General features: G+C 41.8%; 1 protein-coding gene across 5 annotated transcripts in view; it reads right to left on the bottom strand.

Annotated features, from left to right (window-relative positions):
• LOC311579268 (cyclic AMP-dependent transcription factor ATF-7) overlaps nt 1-13,126 on the bottom strand; it is a 98,534-nt gene that overhangs the window by 73,535 nt on the left and 11,873 nt on the right. The window contains exon 1 of one of the 5 annotated variants that reach the window (XM_084749648.1): nt 11,213-11,612. The exons of the other annotated variants lie outside the window; for them this stretch is intronic. The gene's annotated coding sequence lies outside the window, so the exon portion shown is untranslated. Of the gene's footprint in view, nt 1-11,212; nt 11,613-13,126 lie in introns of those variants that run through there. 5 annotated transcript variants of the gene reach the window in all.

Raw genomic sequence — 13,126 nt, 5'->3', positions numbered from 1 at the left:
AGGCGCCACCATGCATCCCCTCTATTTCTCAGAAGAATTTAACAGAATTTATATTGCTTTTTCTTTTTAAGAAAGACTAAAGCTAATCTCTTGAAATGTCTATCAAAATTCCTTGTAAAAAACAATAAATGCAATCTGAATATATTAAGGAAAAATTTCATATTCCAACTAAGAATAAAAGCAAAGCAGAGATGAATAATGATTAGAATGCAAATCACAGTAAAAAACTATCCCCCCAAAATAAACAGTATTTTGGAAGAGTCCAAGAGAAAACTGGGAGGAAGGATAAAGGATCTTACAGAGCGAGGCTCTGAGGACACTGTCACACAGCTTTCACAACACAGAGTGACACATAAAGGATGTGAGCAAGAGGAGTGAGGGGTGACCGCTGGAATATGTCTGGAAACAAAGTCAAAACTGTAACCAAATCTCAAATTTTATATTGGAGATAAACTAAAATGTCAGGTCAATCTCAGTTGGACCTGCATTAAAATAAAATGTTAACATGCTAGAGTGAATCTAGTAACTAGAAAACCATGCTTAAAATAGAGGGCAACTAGGTAATTTTGCTCCTATTCTCCTAGGATTTACTTTTGGGTTAGAAACCAGTATTTCTGGTTGTCTAATCAGTAATTCCACAACTAATCGGTGTTTAAAAGTCTGAGGTGCCCCATAAAATAGAAGGGGCTGCTTGGTCATCGTTCAATGTGATAGGAACATGGTCTAACTATGAAGGAAACGGATGCTTCTGCCCGCCGTAATGGAACAGACTCTGTATGTACATACGTACACACAGATTTATGTCACACTTAGCCAGGATAAATTGCTTCAATAAATTCTGTCCCTAGGAGAGGCCAGCTCAACCCGAGGACGAGTGCTGGTAATGAGAGCTTGTTCTTCCTCACACAGCTCCAGGGCAACACGGTTTTCTGGTTTGTTTGTTTGTTTGAAATGCATTTTTAAAAAACAAATAAATTACTTTTTAGTACTTTCTAGAACCATAACACAGTATCAAAAAATAAGTATAAAAGCAAATAAATATAAAAACTATGGTCATTATAGCTGAAAACTCAGATGTCTCTGGAAAGCAAATCATTTATCTCTGGGACCCAAACTGCTGTGCTGCCGACACCACCACTCCTAGTCATCAAGGTCAGAGCTTGACTGTCAGGGCTTCCTCTGTCTCCTTGCGTCACAGCAGAAGTGGACCAAGATTTAGGCAGATATCCTTTCTTTTACACTGAGTGCAGCACTTGGGGTAAACTGTTTGCTTTGGTGATTATTAGAAGGAAAGGCTCTTTCTGGTAAGACAGGGAAACAGGAAATGATTATACAAATCCAGGAACAATTTTCCTCAAGCCACAGATTTCAAACCTTCAAAAATGAGGATGATTATAATTTAGAGTCTTTACTAAAAATATGATTCAAGCCGGGCAGCTGTGGCACATGCCTTTAATCCCAGCATTTGGGAGGCAGGTGGATCCCTGTGAGTTCGAGGCCAGCCTGGTCTACAAAGCGAGTCCAGGACAGTCAAGGCTACACAGAGAAACCCTGTTTTGAAACAAACAAAACAAAACAAACAAACAAACAAAAAAACCCACACACACAAAAAGAAAAATATATGATTCAAAATTAAAGGGGCCAGGTATGGTGGCACACGCCTTTGATCCCAGTACTCGAGAGGCAGAGGCAGGTGGATTGCTGTGAATTTGAGCCTGGTCTACAAAGTGAGTCTAGGTAGCCAAGGCTACATAGAGAAACCCTGTCTCGAAAAACCAAATATAAATAAAATAAAACAAAATGATGCCTTATTAAAAAAAGAAAAAGAAGACTTTGGGAGAAAAGCATTAAAATCTAACAGAAGTAAGCTTTTCTTTGGTCGTGAATACTAAACTGGGTAGCCACTAATAGGATTTCCTGCTTCCATCCCAATTTGTAAGCCTTTGTTTTACCATTTTTAACAGAGATCACATAGGGAGGAAAAAGTCTTTCTTAAATGCCTGGTTACTCTTAAATCGGCCCTTTATTCTGTGTCCCTTGGCATTTCCATCATTTCTGCATTCAAGAAAATTTAAGTATTTAACAATAAGAATAATCTCTCTCCTTATTTACAAAATTCCACTCATGCCAGGAATGCACGCCTTTATCCCAGGACTCCGGAGGCAGAGGCAAGAGAATTTTTTGTGAGCTCAAGGCCAGCCTGGTCTACAAAGTGAATCCAGGACAGCCAAGGCTATTACACAGAGAAACCCTGTCTTGAAAAACAAAACAAAACAAAACAAAACAAAACAAACAATAAACCCACTTGCAGCTTTTGAATTTTTCTCATTCTCCATCTGCTACATCAACTGTGACACACAAAACATTTCTATCATATAAACAGATGAAGACAGAAGTGAGATCTTGAATGATGCTGCTGCCACTCAACGTGAATTTAACTCACTGCTCATCTGTAACTCCACTGCTTGACAAGCAGATCGTGTGTCTAGGCATGGCACTCAGAGCCTGTTGTCTGCTCCCTGATCTATTTTTCAGGGTAAAATGTAAGAACTTTATAGGACTAAACAATAAATGATGAGAGGAATATAACATTAAGAGATACTACCAAGACTGAGTGGGATGCTTTCTGAAAGGATCTCGGGACAAGAAAACAAAGATGCATTAGAAGGCTGTCCTTAGAGGCTCATATCTACAGGGGAAAGGCTCATGCATTCAGAGCAACCAGAATGTGTAAATGATACAATTAGTATCTGCCTGAAAATGAAACTCCTCTGAGTGCTGGAAGACAAGAGCAGGCAAGGCTGAGGGCCAGTGAGATTGGCTCAGCAAGCAGAAGGGCTTGATCTGAACCTTATTTATTATTATGTACACAGTGCTCTGCCTGCATGTGCACCTGCATGTACACCTGCAGGCCAGAGGAGGGCACCAGAATTCATTGTCCATGTTTGTAAGCCACTATGTGGTTGCTAGGAATTGAACTCAGGACCTTTAAAAGTACAGGCATTGCTCTTAACCTCTGAGCCATCTCTCCAGCCCCTATAATATTTCATTTATTTATGTGTGGTCTGTGTGCGCGTTTGCAGTTAGTACAGGTGCCTACAGACAAGAGAGGTATTAGATGTCCCTGTAGATAAGAGGAATAGTCAGCTGTGAGCCACCAGAGGTCTTTTTATTTACTTATTTATTTTAAAATTATTTTTTTATTATTTGTACAGCATTCTGCCTGCATGGGAATTGAACTGCTCTTCCAAAGGACCTGGGTTCAATCCCTAGTACCTACATGGCTGCTCCCAACTGTCTGTAACTCCAGATCCAAGGGATCAGACACATACATACCAATGCACACAAAATAAAACTAAGATTATATATATATAAAACAAGCCGGGCCTGGTGGCGCACACCTTTAATCCCAGAACTCGGGAGACAGAGGCAGGCGGATCGCTGTGAGTTCGAGGCCAGCCTGGTCTACAAAAAGTGAGTCCAGGACAGCCTAGGATACATAGAGAAACCCTGTCTCAAAAAAAAAAAAAAAAAAAAAAAAAGAAAAGAAAAAAAATTAGATAAATAAAATTTCATATGCACTGTAATTTGAAAGCTATATAAAAAGCAGCAAACATGCTGGGCGTAGTGGCGCACGCCTTTAATCCCAGCACTCAGGAGGCAGAGGCAGGTAGATCGCTTTGAGTTCAAGGCCAGCCTGGTCCACAAAGCGAGTCTAGGACAGCCAGGGCTACACAGAGAAACCTTGTCTCAAAAAACAAAAAACAAAAAACAAACAAAAAAACAAACAAAAAAACAAAACACTGACATTCTTAATCAGTCAACATCAAAGATTTATTTATTTATTGTATATACAGTGCTTTGCCTGCACATACACGTGCAGGCCAGAAGAGGGCATCATATCACAGTTTAGATGGTGTGAGCCACCAGGTGTTGCTGGGAATTGAACTCAGGACTTCTGGAGGAGCAGTCAGTCCTCTTAACCTCTGAGCCATCTCTCCAGCCCCCAATACTTTTTTAAAAATTACATTATGTATACATACATAAATACATATATCCCACAGCACGTGTGTGGTCATTAGAGGACAACTTTTGGAAGTCAGTTCTCTCTCTACCATATGGGTCCTGAGAACAGAACTCAGACTGCTAGGCTTGGTGGCAAGTGTCTACCCACAGAGCCATCTTTCCTACTCCAGTCTCCACAGTTTACCCTCCGAAAGGACACTCAGTAATGGTTTTCATGGTCTCTAGAAAACTTCCTAAGGTAAAGATTCCAGTAAACATAAACTATGAAATTATACTGCCGGCTATATGAACCTCAGAAAACAAGGTGCACTCAAATTTTGCCAAGTAGATTCAGGAATTGGAAACTCATCTTATTAATTTTGGATTAATTTTCCATTGTATTGTTTAGCATTTTGGCATCACCACAGTTCAGCATACATTATTTCACTAGAGGGTAAATCAACCTACCCAGAAAGATAATGTAAAATCACAAATACTACTATAACCTTAAACAAATTAGCTTTATTATTTCATATCAAAGTTGGTTTGTTTTGTATGTATGTATGTGTATTGGAGTGTTGTATGTACGTCTTCACGTGGTGTGTGCAGGCGTGTGGAATGCAGACTTCAGTGCCAGCCAGTTCCCTCTGTCCGTGTCCTACCCCACACCCCTACCCAGGCTACAGATGGTGCTGCCTTGCCTGGCTCTTTGCACAGTTTGTGGGGATCCACACTTAGGTCCTCAAGCTCTCAGAGAAGCCCTTTACCAATGAGGGGTCTTGCCAGCCTTGTACTCACTTCCTGTTTGTCTGAGGCAGCGTCTCCTCATTCTGTCTCCAAGCTGCAAGCTGCCCGTCCCTGCCTGGGCTCAGGCTTGCCCCACCACATCCTTCCTAGATCGGAGTTTTGTAAAAAGTCTTTGCCAAGAGACTTTTGAAAAACAAACAAAAAAAAAAACCAGAGAATTATAAAAAAAATTGGCAAATAAGGCACAAAAATGCCGAGGCTAGTATGAATGCTAGTTATTTGTTCTCACAAGATGTCTTGTGACTTCTGAAAGTTGTATGGGACAATTCAGCACCTATCAGGGGTTTCTTATATGCTTAGTATACAAAATAAATATACAGAGACATGAATTTAAGGATAAGCTCCTGATTTGTCTTTTTTGCCACCTCCTTTCTTTTCTTCCTTCTTCTTTCGACAGGATCTCACTGTGTAGGCCGAGCTGGTCTGGGTTTCCTCTGAAACCCACCACACTCAGCTCCAACTCTTACTCCTCCTGCCTCACCCTCAGCGCTGGGTGGCAGCCACGCTCGGCTACCACGAAGCCTGAAGAGTCAAGGGAATGAAATACAACAGCTCTCCCTCACAGGGAGACATTCCCAGACTCCTAGCGGAGGACTCCCAACCAACTGTAACAGCACCAGCTGTGGCACACACTGCTTTTTCCTGTATGATCTGCAGCATGGCCACAGAGAACCAGAAAGCAGCAGCCTTTATAGTCTTGGCCGGCCTGGCACTCACCATGTAGAGAGACTAGTCTTGGACGCATACTTTCTTGCCTCTTCTTTTTGAGTGCTGGGATTGAAGGCTAAAGATGTGCACCGCCAGACCCAGCCTTTGTTTTTGTTTTGAGACAGGGTCTCAAACATCCCAGGCTGTCCTCAAATTTGCTATGTAGCCAAGGGTAACCTTAAACTTCGCATCCTCCTGCGTGCTTTTCTGTGGAGTTGAGGATGGAAACCAGGACATGCCAGGCAGGTCTTCTCCCCACTGAGCTATATCCTCAGCCACTCCTCAGTGGACAGCGTCCTGTGCGTCTTTTTCACCTTCTGCACTCTGAGACTATCACTAAGTAAAATAAGGCCACTTCATTTATATTTACATTTACATTGCAGTATCATGGCAGACAATATTGAGTACTGACTACTGACTACCAGGCAGCATGCAATATGGGTTTGAGGACTGGGTAATCAGAGGGATAATTCACACCTCAGGGTCCTGAGCAGGATGGAATAGGACAGACATAGATTTCCTCACACTATTAATAATAGTTAAAGTTAGTGAATTGTTTATTTCTAGAGTTTTCCTTAACATTTTCAAATCTTAGTTGATAGACATAGTTGAAATGGAAATCAAACTATGAATAAGCAGACAAATAAATTATTATGTAATGTTCCATTTTAAAATTAAGCGCAGTATTTTCTTGTAATTATTTTGAAGTTTGTAATCTAGCTATAGCATATATTAAATATCAGGAAGTTTCAGGTCATGGGCCTACCCTGTCAGTCTGCCACCTAACTTTGTTCGGCCTACAAGCCAAGAATAATTTTTAAATGGTTGAATTATCAGAAAAAATATTTTATGACACATGAAATTTATAATTCAATTTTAGTACCTATAAAAAGGTTATAGAGCTGGTAACGTATTTTAGTGGTAGGAAACTGCCCGGCCTACATAACCCCCCGTATGTATTTGATTTCAGAAGCCCCTCCCACGTTATGTTACAATGCATCCATGCTTACTCATTAGCATAGCACCCATGTCTACTTTTTGTTCCAATGGCACATTTGAGTAAGTATGACACAGACTTCATGCGACAACGCTTACCATATTGGCTGACTGGCCTTTGTCCTCCCATCCCAAAATATATAGTTACATAACATATCCTAACTAGGGAGAACATCAGAATTTATGTTAATTATTAACACATGAATACTAAGTCATAAAGTGTAGCTAAATATTAATTTCTTCTTGTCTGAATTCCCAAGTTTTATAAACTAAGTGGGGTTTGGTTATAAGGTTCAGGGGCTTATAGGGGCAGGAATATGGCTCTACAGCTAGGAGCGTTTGTTGCTCTTGCACAGCTCCTAGGTTCAATTCCCAGCACCCACATGGTGGCTCACAATCACCTGCCTTCAGTGCCAGAGGACCTGACACCATAGCCTGAATTCCATGGGAACTAGACCTGCACATGATGCATACACACACACACACACACACACACACACACACACACACACACACACACGTAGGATGAACACTCAGGACACGTAAAACAAATCTAAAATTAACTAACTAAGGGGAAGGGAGCACAGAGGTTTTTAAGCATTGCATAATCACTTTGATTCCTTGTAAAAAAAAAAAAAACAAAACAGATTCCTAGGCCTTCTGGATTGTTCTTAGCACTGAGGCCCAGGAACTTGCATGGTAATTCCAACATTTAGGAGGGAACTTGACGCAGGAGAATTGCAAGAATGAGGGTAGCCTGGGTTACAAAGTGAGACCTTGGGGCCTGTGAGATGACTCTGTGGGGAAAAGTACTTGCACGTTTTGCGGTTGGTTTTAACTGGACGCAGCCTAGACTCTTCTGAGAGGAGAGCTGTAGCTGAGGGACTCAGCCCTCAGGACGGCCTCGGGTGTGTCTGGGGAGGGTGTGTCTTGACTGAACTGAATAACCCACTGTGGGCTCTATCACCCCTAGGCAAGTGCTCTGACCTTGGGTGTAGGGTGGCCCGCAAGCCAGCTAACAAGCAGTGCTCCTCATGGCTCCTCATGGGTCCTGCTGTACTTCTTTGGCTGCAAAGATAACACTGTGTGAAACAACAAACAGGCTGCCTTCAGGCTCCTGTCTTGAGCTCCTGTCTTAACTTCTCTCAGTGAGTGACTGTGCTGTCCTCCCCTACGTTGCTTGCAGTCAAACTAACACAGCAACAGAAATGAAACTAAAACGCAGTGTAAGTTTGACAACCTGAGTTCAATCCCTAGAACTCATAGCAGAATCTGTTTCCTAAAGTCGTCTGCTGACCTTCACAAGTGACTGTAGTACTTGGATGTGCAGATACAACATCATGTAAATATATTCTAAGAGTCAAAGCCAAAATTGAAGTCAGTCAGTCTGTCTGTGTCACCCTCTACACACACACACACACACACACACACACACACACACACACACACACACGTTCACACGTTGTTGCTGGGAAACAAGGCTCAGTTGTAAAATACCATTTATAAGGTACCAGTAATCACCAGCAACATACAAATTAAAATAAAGTTGTATATGATTTCAATATGGCTAATGAGGCCTAACTAGGATGGGCCCTAGTTCATTAAAAAATAAAATAAAACAGAGATGGAGATGTAGGCCAATTGGCAAAGTGCTTGCCTAGCATACAAAAAACCCTGGGTCCAATCCTCATAAAACCCCAACCAGATGTGGTGCACAAGCTGATGGCACAGCCCTGAGAGGTGAAGCCAAGAGGAGGAATAGAGAGTTCGTCCTCAACTATGTACCTAGGAATGCCTAATTAATTAGTTAGTTTAAAAAATACACACCTTTAATCCTAGCACCCAGGGAGGCACAGGGTGGCGAATCACTGAGTTCAAGGCCAGCCTGGTCTACAAAGAGAGTCCAGGACAGCCAAGGCTACCCTGTCTCAAAAAACAAACAAAAAAATAAATCATTTTCTAGATTTTGGTACTATACCAAAGGAGGTTACAACTACCTAGAAATAATCCTTCTGGGATGTGTGTGTGTGTGTCTTTCATATACTTAAAGCAGAAGAGCATATCTTAACAGACTGAATGCAGAAGTGGGTATGAGAAGCCAGATGCTTTCTGTTAAGCCAGACATTAAAGTGATGAGAAGCTTTTCCCTTAGTTTTTTTCCTCCTTTCTTTCTGTGTGTGTGGTGTGCGCACATGCAGCAGCATATATGTGGAATTTGGAGGGCAACTTTTTGGAGTCAGTTCTCTCCTCCACGGAGGGTCCAGGAGTCAAGCCCAGGTCACCAGGCTTCTGGGGTAGGCGCCTTTACCAGCTGAAGGGCCTTTGCCCTTCCTCTTTTTGGAAGAGGGCTTCTCTCTGTAGCTTTGGCTACATAGAGCCAGGGTTTGGTATGTAAACCAGGCTAGCCTGGAACTCAGAGATCTACCTAAATACTGTAATTAAAGATGTATGTTATGAAACCCTGTCTCGAAAAACCAAAAAAAAAAAAAAAAAAAAAAAAAAAAAACACCCCAAAAAAAAAGATGTACATTACTATGCTCAACTTTTTCTTTTTTTAAGATAGAGCCTCTAGCTCAGGTTGGCCTCAAAATTTCTATGTAGCTGAAGATAACTTTGAACTTGACATCCCTGCCTTTACCTCCCAAAAGCAGGGATTGCAGGTGCATGCCACTAACTAGGTTTATGCAGTGCTATGGAACTAACTTAGGGCCTAATGCATGCTAGGCAAGCACTTTTACTAAGTTTCATCTCCAGCCCATTTTTTTCCTGGCAATACAGATGCAATTATTGTGCTATAGTATAACAGGTGTGCTATTATTTTTAAAACTATATTTTAATCTCTAATAATGTAAACATCAATAGATATTAATCTAGATAAGCAGAGAGTTTTTTAAAATCCTTAGTAACTTTTTTTCTGGAGGGAACACTGAGACAATGTCTCACTCTGTAGCCCACGGTGGCCTGGAACTTCCTAAGCATCCCATACCAGCCTTCAGTTCTTCTTTCTCTTTTTTTTTTTTAAAGATTTATTTATTTATTATTATGTATACAGTGTTCTGCTTGCATGTACACCTGTAGGGCAAAGGAGGACATCAGATCACATTACAGATGGTTATGAGCCACCATGTGATTGCTGGGAATTGAACTCAGGACCTTTAGAAGAGCAGCTGGTGCTCTTAACCTCTGAGCCATCTCTCCAGCCTTGATGCTTCTCTTGCCTCAGGCTCCAAAGCACTGGCATTACAGGCGTGCACCAGCAGGAGTTACAGGTGTGCACCAGCAGGTGTTACAGGCGTGCACCACCAGGAGTTACAGGCGTGCACCACCAGGCGTTATAAGCGTGCACCAGCAGTGGTGACTTGTGAGAGCATAAACAGGCAATACTGAGACAAACAGCGCCCCTCCCCAAAAAACCCAAAAACCAAACCAAAACGTTGCAGATACACTGATATAAGAAATACAACCCCCCCCCAAGATGGTTCAGCAGGGAACTGTACTTGCCACCAAGCCTGACAATCTGAGTTCAATTCCATGACCCACGTGGAAGGAGAGAACTAATTTCCCCAAGTTGTCCTTTGACCCCTACACTTGTGCCATGGCATATTGACATTAAATACATTAAAATGTAATTAAAAAATAAAATAGTACAGTACCTAGACAGAATAATCAACAAAATATTTAAGTTAATTTCTGTATTAGGGTTTCAGACATGAAAGAACAGGTTTCAAAGACAGCCAGCTAAGTAGACAAAATAGCTTTGTAGCAAATGACAGAAAACAGATGCCAATAACAACTAAGCTGAATCATAAGTTATGTAATAAATGGCCAATGCTTACAGCCCATCTGGAGGCAGGGTTATAAAGGCCAACTAACCTGTTTTTATTTTATTATTATTTATTATTATTATTATTAAAGATTTATTTATTAAATATACAGTGTTCTGCCTACATGTAGGCATGCATGCCAGATGAGGGCATCAGATCACGTTATAGATGGTTGTGAGCCACCTGTGGTTGCTGGGAATTGAACTCAGGACCTCTGGAAGAGCAGTCAGTGCTCTTAACCTCTGAGCCATCTCTCCAGCCCCAAGTTTTTATTTTTAAAAATTTTTCTTTTTTCCTTTTTCTTTTTCAAGACAGGGTTTCTTTGTGTAACAGCTCTGGCTGTCCTGGAACTGGCTCTGTAGTCCAGACTGGCCTTGAACTCACGGCTATCCATCTGCCTCTGCCTCCCAGGTGCTGAGATTAAAGGCACTACCACTGCCTGGCAAAAATTTTTAAACAATATTTTTAAAAATATTCATTTTTATAAGTGTAAATCTTCTGTCTATGTGTATGTATCTGTATACCTGTGTCTCTAGGACCAGCAAAGACCAGAAGACGTGACCGGACTCCTTGGAACTGGAGGTTAGACGGCTGGGAGCTACCGTGTGGAGCTGGGGACTGAACATGGGCCTTTAGAAGAGCAGCCAGTGTTCTTAGCCACTAAGCCATTTCTACAGCCCTAACTAGAAATGTTAGTAAGGAGGACAGGAAACTACAGCTTGTTAAGATGGCAGTAGGCCCTGGCTACACATGCCTGGTATACACAGCAAGTTCTGGACCAGCCAAGACTAACAGTAGTAATAATAATCAATAAAGTAAAATGACAGCAGGAAGCAAAGTAAAAAGAATAAGCTGGGTGTGAGAGTGCACACCTTTAGTTCCAGTGCTTGGGAGGCAGAAAAAGACAGACCTCTTCGAGTTCAAGGCCAGCCTTATCAATATAGCAAGTCAGGCCAGCTAGCGTCACATGGTAAGACTGTATAAAAGAAAAGGGGGGGGGAGACATTAACATATCTTCAACTTCAATGTAGATCTTACTGTTTTTTTAAATGTGGTTTGATTTTTTTTTAAATGTAAACAGGTATTTGCTGGCATGCATGCCTGTGCAGCATGTGCATGCCTGGTGTGCACGGAGGCCGCGGAGAGCATCAGATCCCCTGGAAGTAGAGTTCCAGATGGCTGGGAGCCTCATGTCAGCGCCGGGAACTGAGCCCAGGTCCACCAGAAGAGCACCCATTGCTCTTAACCACCAAGCCATCTCTCCAGTCCCTAGTTTCAATTTTTAATTTTTTTTCAGTGCTGAAGAGCAAACCCAGGGTCTTAATCACACTCACCAAGTGCTCAGTGTTAAGCTATAGTCTACTTCTCTCAATGTGCATTCTGAGGTAGAAGAATTCCTGAAAACTATTAAGATATTAATAAAGAAAATGCAAAGCCAGATGTGAAATGGCAAGCCTATAATCTCCACAAAAACAAACAGGGCCTGGAGAGATGGCTCAGTGGTTAAAAGCACTGTCTGCTCTTCCAGAGGACCTTTGTTCAATTCCCTGTAACCACATGGTGGCTCACGACCATCTACAATGAGATTTGGTGCCCCCTGCTGGCTTGCTGGCACACATGCAGGCAGAACACTGTATACATAATAAATAAATAAATAAATAAATAAATAAATAGATCTTTTTTAAAAAACAGGTTGGGAAGACGGTTTCGTTGGTGAGGCACATGATGGGCAAGTGTGTGGGCCTGTGTGTAGATCCCCAGCACCCACATAAAAGCGGGGCGAGGCAACACATGTCTGTAACCAGAGTTCTGGGCGCATGGGGGAGGGGCAAGATCAGCAGCCGCCTGGGGCTCTTTGGCTAGCCAGTCTAGACGATCTGTGAATTCCAGTTTCAGTGAGACACAGTCAAAAAATAAAGTGAAGGGCAAAACAGGGCATTGACCTTTGGCCTCTATATGTGTGTATGCAAACACAGGAACACAGACATACACTACATATACAGACAAAACACACACGCACACACAAACCAAACAAAAGCTTTGTGTGTCCAGGTATGGTAGCCTATGACTGTAATCCTAGTGCTTGGGAGACAAAGGCAGAAGGATCACAATTTAAGAGGCCAGCCTGGAATATATAGGAGGTTCCAGGCCAGCTTAAGTTGGCCTCACACGATCCTGTTTCAATAATAAATAAATAAATAAATAAATAGTTTCCCCCCCCCCCCTGCTCATTTTTAAATCAAGTATGATCCCTAAAGCAACAGTGATCAACACAGAAATTTTTTCTTTCTTAAATATTCGTGATACGGTCTCAAGTATCCCATGCTGGCCATTACATAAGCCAGGTTGGCCTCCAACTTCTAATCTTCCTGCGTCTCCTGAATCCTGAGATTACAGGCATCACTACCACTTGGGGTTGAAGACCAAACCCAGGGCAATATGCACAATAAGCCATCACTCCACTAGCTGAGCTACATTCCTAATGCCTCTCCTGCTCCCTTTCTGAAAAGACAGGGTTCTGCTATCTTTTCTAGACTAGGCTTGACTTTGCATTCCTCATGAAGCATCGGCCTCCTAAGTAGCTGGGGTTATAGGCATGGACCACTGAGTCAGGTTTAAAACATCGATCTTTAAGGACCAATTTAAAAGTCTTATAGATTTAGAAAACAAACAAATGAGTCAGCTTTTGTTTTGTTTTGTGGGGGGGGGGGTTGTTTCTTTTGTGGAGTTTTTTAAAGATTTATTTTTATGTTTATAGGTTTTAATTTTTTTCTTTCTTTCTTTCT

The sequence above is a fragment of the Acomys minous genome (genome assembly GCF_964271855.1).
Source record: "Acomys minous genome assembly, chromosome: 12".
NCBI classification, from domain to species: Eukaryota; Metazoa; Chordata; class Mammalia; order Rodentia; family Muridae; genus Acomys; species Acomys minous.
This window is presented reverse-complemented; position numbering and strand designations above follow the sequence as displayed.